The following is a 13,647-nucleotide window of genomic DNA, read 5'->3' on the forward strand; positions in this document are numbered from 1 at the left end:
GAATCGTCGATGGCGAATAACGTTCGATCATTACATGACACATTTCCCGCGTCATCCGAAGCAGACGAAGTTAGATCGCGGTTCCGTATCGAATGGTTATTATGTTAGCACGATGAAGAGTGGATCGCGTGAGAGCCAGCAACAAAACGCCTTTTCCGATCGCGCCTTTATCGGATCGCGGGTCGCTCCCCTCCCTGCATTTCTCTCCACGTGGGTGGCATGCTATAGCATATTACACGGGCCTTTAGGACAGTTTAGATGGCCCTGTATATCGGCGCGCAGTTAGACAATAGCGAATTCTCCACCCGGAAAAAAGTCAACCCGCGCGAACACCTACCAGGATCTTTAATAACGAACTTGATGCACCGGCATCGTCGTCGTTTCTCTCTCTCTCTCTCTCTCTCTCTCTCTCTCTCTCTCTCTCTCTCTCTCTCTCTCTCTCTCTCTCTCTCTCTCTCTCGACGTGCTTTTGCGTGAAACGTCTTCATCTCCCAGCGCCGAGCTCTGCTCCCTTTTCTTCTCTTGATCTCTTTCTAACCCCTCCCCCCTTCTACCCGCTTCTACTGTAGTCACCACGTTGATTTCGATTGTAGACCGCGCGATGATTCGCATCTCCGAGATGCAACACAGCAAATGCGCTGCCGATTTAACTTCCTGATCTTCTCATCTTTGAGAAAAATGCCACGATTTGTCTCAGAGTGACGTAAATTTAGAATCTGTAAGAAGAAACAATAATTCTGCTCATTGTTAGTGAATTGTAGACATTTTCCAGTATATGCTCCTCGTTACATTAAGCGTATCTCGAGTTCTCTCGAGTTACGAGTATCTCATTTAAATGCGGACATTTCGGAGCTTTCGCTTCGGATTTTGCGATGTTAGCTCACGCGTGTCTCTTAATTGGCAGTCTTGGCACGCACGTGGCGTTGTCCGAGTGACACCCGCAGTCACTGACTTCTTTGAGAAGAGAGGGGTATCGCCCGTGTCATTTCGGTAATCTCTGCGTAATCTTCGCCGCGGTTGAAGCACGGCGAGTTCAAAGTCAGATGCGAAACTGTTGAGAATTAACGATCGAGCGGCACCGAGCAATTGCCGTCGGGACGTCTCCCGATTCCTTTCTCCGCCGAACCGATTGCCGGGGAATCATTTTCATCGTTCCGTTCTCATACTGTGTCGGATAATCAGCCGACCGGGGGGAACAACGGTGGAATCGGAAGGAGCCGCCACCGGGGTCCGGTTCACTCCGTCGTCCGGTCCTATAGCGTATAATCAGCGTCCTTTCTTCTTGATGCATTTTCGCGCTACGGTACCCTGTACTTTAAAAGGAACGACACATTGTATCTCCGCCACGCGGACGGTCCGAGCGAAATCTCGTCTTACGTCGGTGTACTCAATTTTTGCGGAAATCGTCACCGACATTATGTACACACACACACACACATACATACATATACATACATACATACATACACACATATATACATATACATATATATACACACTTGTCGAGAAACCACGTTTGTATCTACCAGGGCCGAAGATGGCGATATGAAAAAATATAGCAAATACTTATGATTATTTTTTACAAGAAGCAAATGTTGATAAAGCTCATGGATTGACATTGTGTTTTATAAATATGTTGTAACTGCAATTATAATCTTCTAGGATTAATGTTCATGTTATATTGTACATATTGAACACATATTGCCAAAATAATTTTTATTAATTTAATTTTATTAAATTAATTTTATTAATAAAAAAATATGACTCTTACAGAATCGTATTTGTGAAATAAAAACTGCAAAGGTATACGTTGGTCATTTTTTAATAAGAAATTTCTACTCACATTACAATTATATTTATACTATGCTATTACATATAATTGAAAGCTTATTTCGCAATAGTTAAGCTCTTTAAAAAAATTTTGAATTACAACTAAGTAATTTAAAATTACATGAAATTCGCAAATACAAATACAGTCCGTGTAATAAGAGCAAATTTGAGAAATTTGTAATAATGTGGTATAAAATATGTGGTATACACGGCCCTGGACGACTACCGGTTTTATGTTTCATCTCGACAATTCGCGATTCGAAGATATGATGGGGGAGAAAGGAAGGAAGAGAGCGAGTACAGCCAATACGATTGCACGCGTATTTTAGCCACGGACGACAATGTCGCGTTGCGTGCTGCGCGAGGTGCATGGCGCATGTGTGTGTGCGCGCGAGGAGTTTCCAAGTACGCCAAAATTATGTTATTGTAACAAGAAGAAGATATAAGCGCCTCAACGGCGACAGTATCAGCGTTTTGGAACTTGATCCTCGAACATACACATCTCGTACCTGTTTCGCGACCTAGAAATCTGTTTGCAGACAAAAACACTGTGCGATTAATTTTTAAATATTCTTTCGCCATGAAAGATAAATATTCAAACAATCGTTTTGAGAGACGGTCTAGCGATAAGAAAGAAATTGAGACATTGCGACGACTTATATCTGGCTACAATCGAAATTGACATTTTAAGACTGTATTTATTCAATTCTTGAAATAAGCGACGCATTTATCTTTTATTGTAATATCTCTAATCGATTGCTTTGGTTTTTAAGAATTATTAGCTATATATTTTATTTTTGTTTATTGAGTATCCTGTTGTCGCTGTAGAGACAAGTATATTGACAACATTAATATCCTCAAAAGTTATAATTTCGCGTATCCTCCCTTTTTTCACGTTCTCAATTCATCTTCAACAACAGCAACATTGTGTTAGTACGACGTTCACATACATCCCTGAATAAAGATCCGGTGAAACAAAGACGGCCGCGTGCGTTTCCGTTTACGCAATATCCTTCCGGTACGGCTCTCGTTATATATTTCGAGCTGGAAGTGGACCGCAAACGTTCGAGTTTGTCGCACGATGCCAGAAACCTCCCTCCGCTTTCAGACACCGGAGGTTCGCTTACAATAGCAAGAAGAAAAAAGAAAACAGTATTACGTGATAATTAACCGTTTCGCGAAGTTTCACCGAAAAATATTTGCAGTTTGTGACATATTAATAGTTATTTATAATGGAGAAAAGGAAAAGAGAGTATGATGTTTATTATGACCCATATTCTGAACGCACTTTTATCGCTAAATGCACGCATTTAGATGTATAGTTTACGTTACATATACTATAGAATCTCAGAAATAAATGCGCGCATTTATAAATGAGGATATTTTGGACATTTTAAACATTGTTTAAATGTTTTAATTAAGTAGAAATTTTTTTGAATTAATATAATAATTGAAGATAATCCGTAAAACAAAATAGAGATAAACCGGAAATAACTGTATCGATAGTCGATCGGCTTTCATTACGAAGTAAAAGTGGCGACGTGCAGTACCGCAAAGAAACATCCGTTCTGTAATAGTGGCCGGATATCCGGTGGTTTGGTGCCGAACAGTGCGGTATTTGTAACAAAGTAGAGGAGGCCTTTTCGAAGTTTTTTTTGTAATATGCACGTCTGTGCACCTGTTGTTTTTCTTTCCTTTCTCAACGAAGGTTTACATGTGAAAATTGCACTTTTTTCCGCAAAAAAGTATAATAAAAAAAAACATACAAGATATATATTTTGATATTTACATTGACATCCACGTATTTGCGGTAGAAAGAGTTAGAGCTTACCAAAGTAATAAGTATGTAATTTAATTTAATTTAATTTATAATTTGATAATATTAGAGATGTGCAAAATGTTTGAATATGAATCGAATTGAATCGAATCAGGTGAGATTCGATTCGATTTGTATTCGAATTGATAGTTTGTACGTATTCAAATCTCACCCGATTCGATTTGATTCGAATTCGAATTTCTATAATTCGAATCTGAACTATTCGAAAATTTCGAATCTAAATGGCTCGAATATACGAATCATATACATATATATGTATATTGTCAAATTTATAAAATCATATTTCCCGTTAATAAGCAAAAGTATGGTCATGTTAATAAGTATATTCAGTGAGTGTATTCCAACCGCTCACTGAGCAGCTAAATAGCGGTCAAGGTTTATTTCTGACATGCTCTGTAACCCTATCAAATTGTAAGTATAAAAAGTTTGGATATAGGTAAAAAAATAGTAAGCTATGAGTATTAATAATAAAATAATTTATTTTATTTTAATTTCTATGTATGTAATTGGATAATATTAATGGATACTATATTAGAGTATCTTAATAATTTATCTATGACTTTTTACCTAATTGTTTCAGGGCCTGCGACACTAAATAAAATATATTATAGTTTTTATTATAGTTTTATATTAAACATTTAAATATGTTTTCTGCTTTGAAAGAATTTATATTATATAATCAATTACTTTTTACATTAATAGTTATTTGTGTAACAAGTGCGGGAAGTTGATGAGAATTGGACACGAGTGCGGAGTGGACGCACGAGCCGAAGACGATTCATTCCCACACGGCTTCGAGTGAGAAATCTTTCGCGGTGCGGAATCGGCCATCCGTCGCACAGATGGCGCGCACGCAATAGGCCACTTTCCACGCACTTTGTAATATAAAATAGGGTGTGTAACACGTGCGGGAAGTTGAGAATTGGACACGAGTGCGGGTGATCGCACTCGCCTTCGGCTCGTGCGTCCAAATATCTATTCTATTATCCGCGTGTTAAAATTCAATCTAATAATAATTATATTGTTAATTAAAAATTATATTCCAACGATTTGATTCAAAATTATTCGATTCGCTTTGATTCGAATAAAATTTTGTCGATATGATTCAAATTCGAAAAAGGAAATAAAATTTAATTTGACATCAAAAATTCTTAATTCGCACATCTCTAGATAATATACATATATTTTGTAATATAATTTTAATCTAGCACAATTACTTTTATCTATTTCACTTTTCCGTTTTACTTATTTTTATATATGTTTAGTTCGTGTTTAAGTCAAAAATGGATGTTCAAGCGTGTGTGAGAAATCCGATGGCCTTTGCTGGCACCTGATATACCAAGGGGCGCAAAAACGTGTACTTAGTTTTGCATGCATTTCCGAAGTCGAGATTAATTCCCCGCCGCCGAGTCGTGTCTAAGTTGCTGCGATCCGAAAGAGCGTTTAAACCATTTAGAGACGCACTTCATTGGGAAATCCGACAATTACTAATTCGCCGGTCGCTCGGCCGCGAGAAATCGCGATAAATCTCGTATTATTCTCGGTCCATCGCCCGGCATGAATGCGCCCGGAGCGCGCGCGCGGACACGCATGCACACGCGCGGATAAATTCACGCACGCGTTATTTACGTGCATGTGTACGTGCACGCGCGCATTGCCTTCGGTCCGAGATTCACGCGGAAATGCTTAACTTATGAACCTCTCGCGAGTCGTGCGGGGGAGAGGAAACGATTGAATAGAAACGTCTCTCCGGATCCAGCTACACGCGGATCCACACGGATTGGATCCCCGGCGTTTCCTGGATCATTGCCAAGGTGAAATCATCAGTACGTCACATAGTGGCCGCGCAGCGGCGGCCGATGATTAATGATCATTCGACGGCGAGCGGATCGACGCTCGCGAGCCAAAAGACGCACTTCCTCTCGCGATCGGACCAAGATCCTTTTCACGTCGTCGGTTATTTAGCTACCGGATCGTTACGACACCATGAATCTCGTTCCATTAACTTTTGTGTGTTTTGCGGTGAATCGAAAATACTTTTTCAGTTAGCAGACACGTCGTCAGCGAAATTAGTACTTTTTCATTGGCTCTTTTTTTTGATATTAATATTAGGCATTATTAAATAAATTAACTGTTATTACTTTTTGCGTGCTTCTCCAATAAGTTCCGTAGAGTTTACATATTGCGGATAAAAAAAGATCTCGACGATACACGCGTTGCTATGAACAAAACAAGAATATAAGAAATTCACGTACATACAATTACCGTAATTATATGTCCGAATCAATTGTCCTTTAATTTGTAGCCGCGTGTGCGTGGCAACATTAGGTAGAATAATTAATGGCACGATTTACGTCGATCTGGATCGAAAGAATAAATTGCGGTGAAGTTGCTATAAATAATATAAATTAAAGTGTAATTGTATCTATACTAAGAAACATAAAGAACGTATGTTTACCAAAAATAGGTCCAATGTGTACGACATACCGGTTTCTAGATATGTTTTTTAGGAAATTAACATGTTAAAATGTCCACTTGATAAACGTTTATAAAAAAACGTTCTTTTTCTTTATCTAGGAAAAAAACGCTTTTTTAACTGTTTCTTTATCGTGTGCGTATAGCCGCTCTTTCAAGGCGGTCACCCATCCTAGTACAGTACCGCGCCCATGTTGCTTGATTTCGATGATCCAGTGAAATGGACCGTGACGATCTTCTGACCCTGATGCTTCCTTATTAACTGTACTTGTCTATAACAGGTACATCTTTCAAGTGTTCAACAATCTTGTAATGATATCTTCTTGATAGCTATAACATTGCATGAAATAGTTATCATAAAACTATAATCACACGCAACTACATCCACTTATACCATAAATTCACCACTTCAATCATAAAGTTGCGAAACAAACATATTGTAGTTAATTTTGTGGTTTTTATTTTATTATTACTTTATTATACAATATTAAGAAGTAAAAATAGTTATATTACAAAAAGACCTTATTTGGACGACTTTAAGACGTCTTTAAAATGACGTCTTTAGATGGTCTAAGAAATGACGTCTTATAAACGTCCATTATTATTAGTCGCCGACGTCATAGACCAAAAATGACTAAAAATAGACGTCATTATGTCGTCTTCTAACGTCACTTTGCTACTTAGGAGAGCGATCCTCGTGCGAGTGCGATCTCCTCTCGACTTGTGAATCCTTCTCGACGACTATTGCATCCATTTCGCGCTTATTATACGATCTAGATTCTAGATCCTAGTTCGGTCGCGTATACTCGGCTCTCGGGATTCTTCAGGAGCCGTCGTTCTCGGAGAGGTCAGTCGTTAACGCGTCACGAAAAGATGGACGAGCCGCTGCCGGTGTCCGCGGCTGCACAATGGCGTATTAATGGCTGTCGGTAGCGGTGATAAATTCCTAGGTTGAACCCCGCTCTCCGTCTCTTTTTCTCTCTTTGTCCCCCTGTCTCTCTTTCTGAATGCAAAAACGACCTCCTCTTCTCTCTCTTCTCGTCTATTTTCCTCCGTTCTCCTACCCCGGGGACAGGGATGAGGGTTCGGCGACAATGAGCACGAATAACTCAACGTGCGATAAAAAGACGAGAGAGAGGGGGGGGAGAGGTGAAGAGAGAGAGAGAGAAAGAGAGAGAGAGAGAGAGGGGGGAGTTATGCGCACACAGGTGAAACAAGGGAAGGAAAAAAGAGAGCGAGACAGGAAGAGAAATGCTCGCTACGGTTAATTGCCTTTCCTAGATGTCCGGTTAAAGATCGGCGCTAGTTAACCCGCAGTATTGCTCTCCGTCCGCCTTCTTCCTTGTCGCGAGGAGCATTATCTTCCTCGGGATGTCAGGTAGCACCTGATGCGTCCGCTATGATTCGTCATCTTTCGCGTGCACGCGCGTGCAAAACGCGAGATGGAATGGATAACGTGGTCCTGCGTCTGTGGGATTTTGGATTATGAGGAAACGATGTTGTCGACGTTGCGCACGCACATTTACAAAATAATTTTGTAAATTAATTACTATCATTACAACGTGATAAAGATGTAACGATTCATATTTAACGATTTGGATTAATATTCATCAGGTTTTAAATAATACACGTGATTACGACGATTTTATTTTGTTGAATGGTCGATTGAAATAATTACTGAAAAAGCATATAACTCTCGAATATACTCACGTATTTCGTGAATCATTGACGAGCAACAATTGTAACGAGCGGCAAAAAGTTCACAAGCAGTATCTAACGCGCGTACTGATTGGTGCAGCTGATACGTCAACGCGTTATAAACTTCGGACGTGCAACTTTGGTGTAATTAACAGATTGAACGATAAGCCTGGGCCTGTCAGAGACTGAGTGAATTACGTGGGACAGGGGAATAGAAAATTGTAAATATTACGCGACAGCGTTTAAGAAACGTTGCGCGAATACGGGGAAGGGTCACCGAGCCTAGAAAGCCACGAGCCACATTTTATGTTAGTCCGGGAGGTAGCGACACAAAAGTGTCAGCGATTTGATTAGTCTTGGAACAAAGTAATTTCTTTTGTTTTAATAGTGTTGTTGATGAAATGCAGAGTCTGGCTGCGCTGTCTCGCTGGAATGGGCGTTGCGGCGCCTTTGATCTTGTCGAAAAAACACTTATGTTGGAAGAATTTGATTAGTGCTGAGCTTTTATATATTTATTGTTTTTTGTATAAAGAAATGTTTTAGAAGAGTCTGGCATGCAACTGACACTGGAAAATGAGTCTGGCATCCTCCTAAAGTCGTTGTAAAAAGTCGATTTGTAGAATCATTTGATTAGAGCTGTAACTTGTCAAGATGGTAGTTTAAATATATAAAATTATAAAAAAATAAGTCTGGCTACTTGTACTGGCTGGAAAATTGGTCTGGCACTCCCTTTAAAGTCGTCTACACGAGCGCGCCGGTAGCTCGTTGCCCGCCGTATCTGTAATATTATTAACGCATTACTCATTGAAAAAGATTTTACTTGTCCAAAAGGCGAAACGTAAACGATTTCGTGCTTATTAGTAGTGGAATGATGTGTAATTAATTATGTAATAATCAGAAATAAAGTAATATAAAAATAAAGCTATATTTTAAAGTAGTCAGTCAACATTATGAAAGTATATACGCTTATAAAAAATCAATTAACTTTATTTATTAAAATTATTAATTTATTCATCTGGATAATCTGTAATCAAACTTTCAATTTCTGATGAACTTTTATTTTCATCATCGGTGAGCTCGGTATTGTCGGTATCGTCATCGGATTCTTCTTCGATTTCTTTTGATTGAGTACGTTCATGATCTGAAAATGATTCAAAGTTGAATTTATTATTAAAATTACACGATTTTAATAAGCTGCGATAAAAAGAAAACTTTTACGAACTAAACTAATTAACTCGTTTTATTTGCAAAAAAATAATTATTATCTTAAAATCATATTTCTAAAGTCATGATTAAAGATTTATTAACAGTATTTAAACCAAAATTCTTTATATTTTTATAAACTAAAATATTATATTTTCCAAACTTCTTTGCTTTGTCAGTGAAAAATTAACACAGGTTGTATTTTTGACCAAACTGACATTTATTCTTACGTTAACTCGACGTTTTGACACTGGTTTTGTGTCCTTATCAAGAGATTTCTATATTGTTCGCAAATTGCATTAGCCACCCACGAAGTTCTTGCCGTTCTACTAACATTGTCAAATCTTAAAAAAGTCGCACTCCAGAGCGAGCCGCAGTCATGATGTGAACGGAACCGACCGGTGACACGTCGTTCCGGATCGAAAGACAGCGACAAAAGTTGTATTTGATGCGTCATCTATACCTCCATGTCAATCCGAATTAAAGCAACAACTTTTGAGAGCGTCATGCATTGCAACCATTTGCAGAAACGCTTATTTGCAGCATATGACAAAGTCTCCGATTGAGAATGGCTGGAAAGAAGTTGACGAAAAGTACGAGTTTACTTGTTTCGAAGAAGTGCAACTGCCCCCGTTTGTAAGCGATATATATTACTTGAATCGAATGAGGAAGAAAATGAAGGTATATTTCATAAATTAATTTTATTTTAAATAAATGCAAAATTAATTTTGAATAAATAAACTAGTAATAAAGTTATAATAATGATGCAACAAATAATTTGAAATTAATAAAGATACTTATTATTATAATAACTAATTATTTATTTATAATATTATAATGTTTCAGTTTATAAAAATATAAAGAATTTTGGTTTAAATACTGTTAATAAATTTTTAATCATGACTTTAGAAATATGATTTTAAGATAATAATTATTTTTTTGCAAATAAAACGAGTTAATTAGTTTAGTTCGTAAAAGTTTTCTTTTTATCGCAGCTTATTAAAATCGTGTAATTTTAATAATAAATTCAACTTTGAATCATTTTCAGATCATGAACGTACTCAATCAAAGGAAATCGAAGAAGAATCCGATGACGATACCGACAATACCGAGCTCACCGATGATGAAAATAAAATTTTATCAGAAATTGAAAGTTTGATTACAGATTATCCAGATGAATAAATTAATAATTTTAATAAATAAAGTTAATTGATTTTTTATAAGCGTATACTTTCATAATGTTGACTACTTTAAAATATAGCTTTATTTTTATATTACTTTATTTCTGATTATTACATAATTAATTACACATCATTCCACTACTAATAAGCACGAAATCGTTTACGTTTCTCCTTTTGGACAAGTAAAATATTTTTCAATGAGTAATGCGTTAATAATATTACAGATACGGCGGGCAACGAGCTACCGGCGCGCTTATGCAGACGACTTTAAAGGGAGTGCCAGACCAATTTTCCAGCCAGTACAAGTAGCCAGACTTATTTTTTTATAATTCTATATATTTAAACTACCATTTTGACAAGTTACAGCTCTAATCAAATGATTCTACAAATCGACTTTTTACAACGACTTTGGGAGAATGCCAGACTCATTTTCCAGTGTCAGTTGCATGCCAGACTCTTCTAAAACATTTTTGTATACAAAAAACAATAAATATATAAAAGCTCAGCACTAATCAAATTCTTCCAACATAAGTGTTTTTTCGACAAGATCAAAGGCGCCGCAACGCCCATTCCAGCGAGACAGCGCAGCCAGACTCTGCATTTCATTAACAACACTATTAAAACAAGAGAAATTACTTTGTTCCAAGACTAATCAAATCGCTGACACTTTTGTGTCGCTACCTCTCGGACTATGTTAGTTGATTCTTTAACGCGAAAAGAGATACGAGCATTGATATGGCAAAATTTTCCTACGCGAACTCTCAAAATTATTTCCGAGTTTAAAACGCTGGTAAAAGTATTTGTATTACATGTATAGAGGAAGTTGTGGTAATTTGAACCACCCTCAGCCTTTTTCAAGATAACTTGAAAACTATTAAAGATAAATCAACTTTGTTTTTGTTGAGTTGTAATGCCAAATGTTTGTTACAACGTGTTCCTAACAAATTTCGTTTATTTATAGTGAATTTAATGTTATAACAAATTTTTCGAAAGTAGATTTTTGTAAGGTAGTTTGAACCATGTTGGGCAAGATAAAACATTTTATTAATTTTGCAAAAGAATAATTTTTATCGTATTTTAAGGCATATTAATATAAACAATGTAACATGTTTAAAATTTTTACTCACAATGTTATATACTTATGACGTATACTTATCATAATATTATTACTCTTGAAAAGAGAAGCAATAGAATATAAAATCCAATACTTTTAAAAAGTATTATACAAACTGTCTCAAAATTATCCGATATCGCTATTTTTACCTTTATGTACATACACAATAAAATGTACACCATATAACACTTACTAAATAGACTACATTAAAGTGCTATCTTAGTTTTACATACAAAATAGTGACTAAGAAACTATAAAGTAGATTGACTGCAAAATAAAAGTTTATGTACTAACCTACTAACCTTACGCTGTAAGCCGTACACACCAAATCTTTAGTTTTAATTTCTAACTTTATGGCACATTGTGCCACGCTGTTGCTTTGTACGTTAGGTTAGCGGTCCAGCATCTAATAATTTTATTGCTGTTTGCTGGGTTGTAACACTTAATAATTTAGATATCGTAATGGTTCAACTTGCCCACGTGTTTCAAATTACCCCAACTTTCTCTAAATGTAATACTTTGAGACTTCTTCACATATTTCCACCTTCAAATTCTTTTTTCTTTTATGATCATAATGGGTCGACTTTCCATGACCTTCGACTGAAACGAGGGAGAGAGGTTGCCATTAAGTTGTTTACGTTACATCTTTTGCTAATTAAATCAGCGTCTAGTGCAACGACACCACGACGTCGGGCTCGCTACGCCGCGCCGGCACGAAATCGGCCGCCTTAACCGAAACTCCTCTATCATCTTCCTCTTTTTTCCGTGGAAGTACCCCGAAGCGCGTAGACACGCTCGAAAAGCGCCGGTTAAAAGAGCGCGCATTTCCGGCGGGCTCTTTTAACCCGTGTCCGTTGCACGTCTCCAGGATGCTCGGCACGTCCGCGCCGCGGCGCGGCGCGACGGCGGGGTCGCCTTCCTTGGGACGTTTTGTGTTTTCGTGATAGCTCACGGCTGTTTATTAGGAAAGGTTTACTCGGCGTGTGCGCCTTCCTCGAAGCGGAACCAAGTGACCGTGCCTCGGATCGACTCCAGGTTTTTGACCGCTCTAGAAATTCGACCGGGCCCTTAAACTTGTCCCCTTGCTCTCCCACTGATCACTTAACGCCGATTAACATGTCTCGGAACGCGAAAACGTCATCTCTTCCTGAAGCGCCAGCACATTACGCGCGCCGAGCGTTCCTTCTTATTATTAATTGTAAGACTGTGCCTTTGCAAGGAGAGTTCCGAGGCGTAACGAGTATAATAAAAGGTAAAAAAAAAAAAACGCCAAGTATACACGTGCAATGTATTTTATAAATTCAAAAATTCAACTTAAATGGTAGCTTTATTTCTTCTTAACCAAATTATATCACAAAGTTACGTTACCTAACTCAACTTAAGTGATATATATAAATCCAAAAATCCAACCTAAGTGGTTAGTAGCAATTTTTCTTTAACAAAATTATTATATCACAAATTTGTGAACCCAAATGACATGTATTTCAAAAAAAAGATGTAAAATCTTTAAATCGCGCCAATTACAAAGAGAATATATATATATATTGCTTTAAAAAATAATTGTGCAACTATTTTTAAAAAATAAGACCCAAGTGTGGTATATATTTTTGTGTTTCCATTCATGGGGTTTTCCTATTCCAACCCAAGTGTTAGTAACTTTAATTCTATTTAACAAAATTATGATATTACAAAGAATCATTTTAATCACAAAAAATTAAAGAGGTAACAGTACAAAATAAAAATATTTAATTAAAATGAAGTAAGTAAATTTTTCTTGTAATAAAACTTGGCGCTGTTTTTTTTACTCCCGTCACATTCTTCTCTAAATTATGTTTATTGATTTTTTATTCAATCAAAAATTTTAGTACTTTATTAAATTTTGAAGTCTAGCAGCGCCAAGTTTTTTTACAAGAAAAATTTATTTATTTTATTTTAATTAAATGTTTTTATTTTGTACTGTTACCTTTTTAATTCTTTGTAATTAAAATAATTCTTTGAAATATTTTACTTTTGTTAAATAGAATTAAAGCTACTATCACTTGGGTTGGAATAAGAAGACCCTTGAATGGGAACACAAAGATATGTACCACTTGGGTTTTATTTTTTTTAAATAGTTGCACAACAATTATTTTTTAAACTAATATATATATTCTCTTTGTATTTGGCGCAATTTAAAGATTTCAAATCTTTTTTTGAATCACATGTTGCTTGGGTTAAGTTAGGTGACACAAATTTGTGATATAATAATTTTGTTAAAGAAAAATTGAAGCTACTACCACTTAGGTTGGATTTTTGGATTTATACATATC

Source organism: Temnothorax longispinosus, chromosome 10, assembly GCF_030848805.1.
Source record: "Temnothorax longispinosus isolate EJ_2023e chromosome 10, Tlon_JGU_v1, whole genome shotgun sequence".
Taxonomy (NCBI): Eukaryota; Metazoa; Arthropoda; class Insecta; order Hymenoptera; family Formicidae; genus Temnothorax; species Temnothorax longispinosus.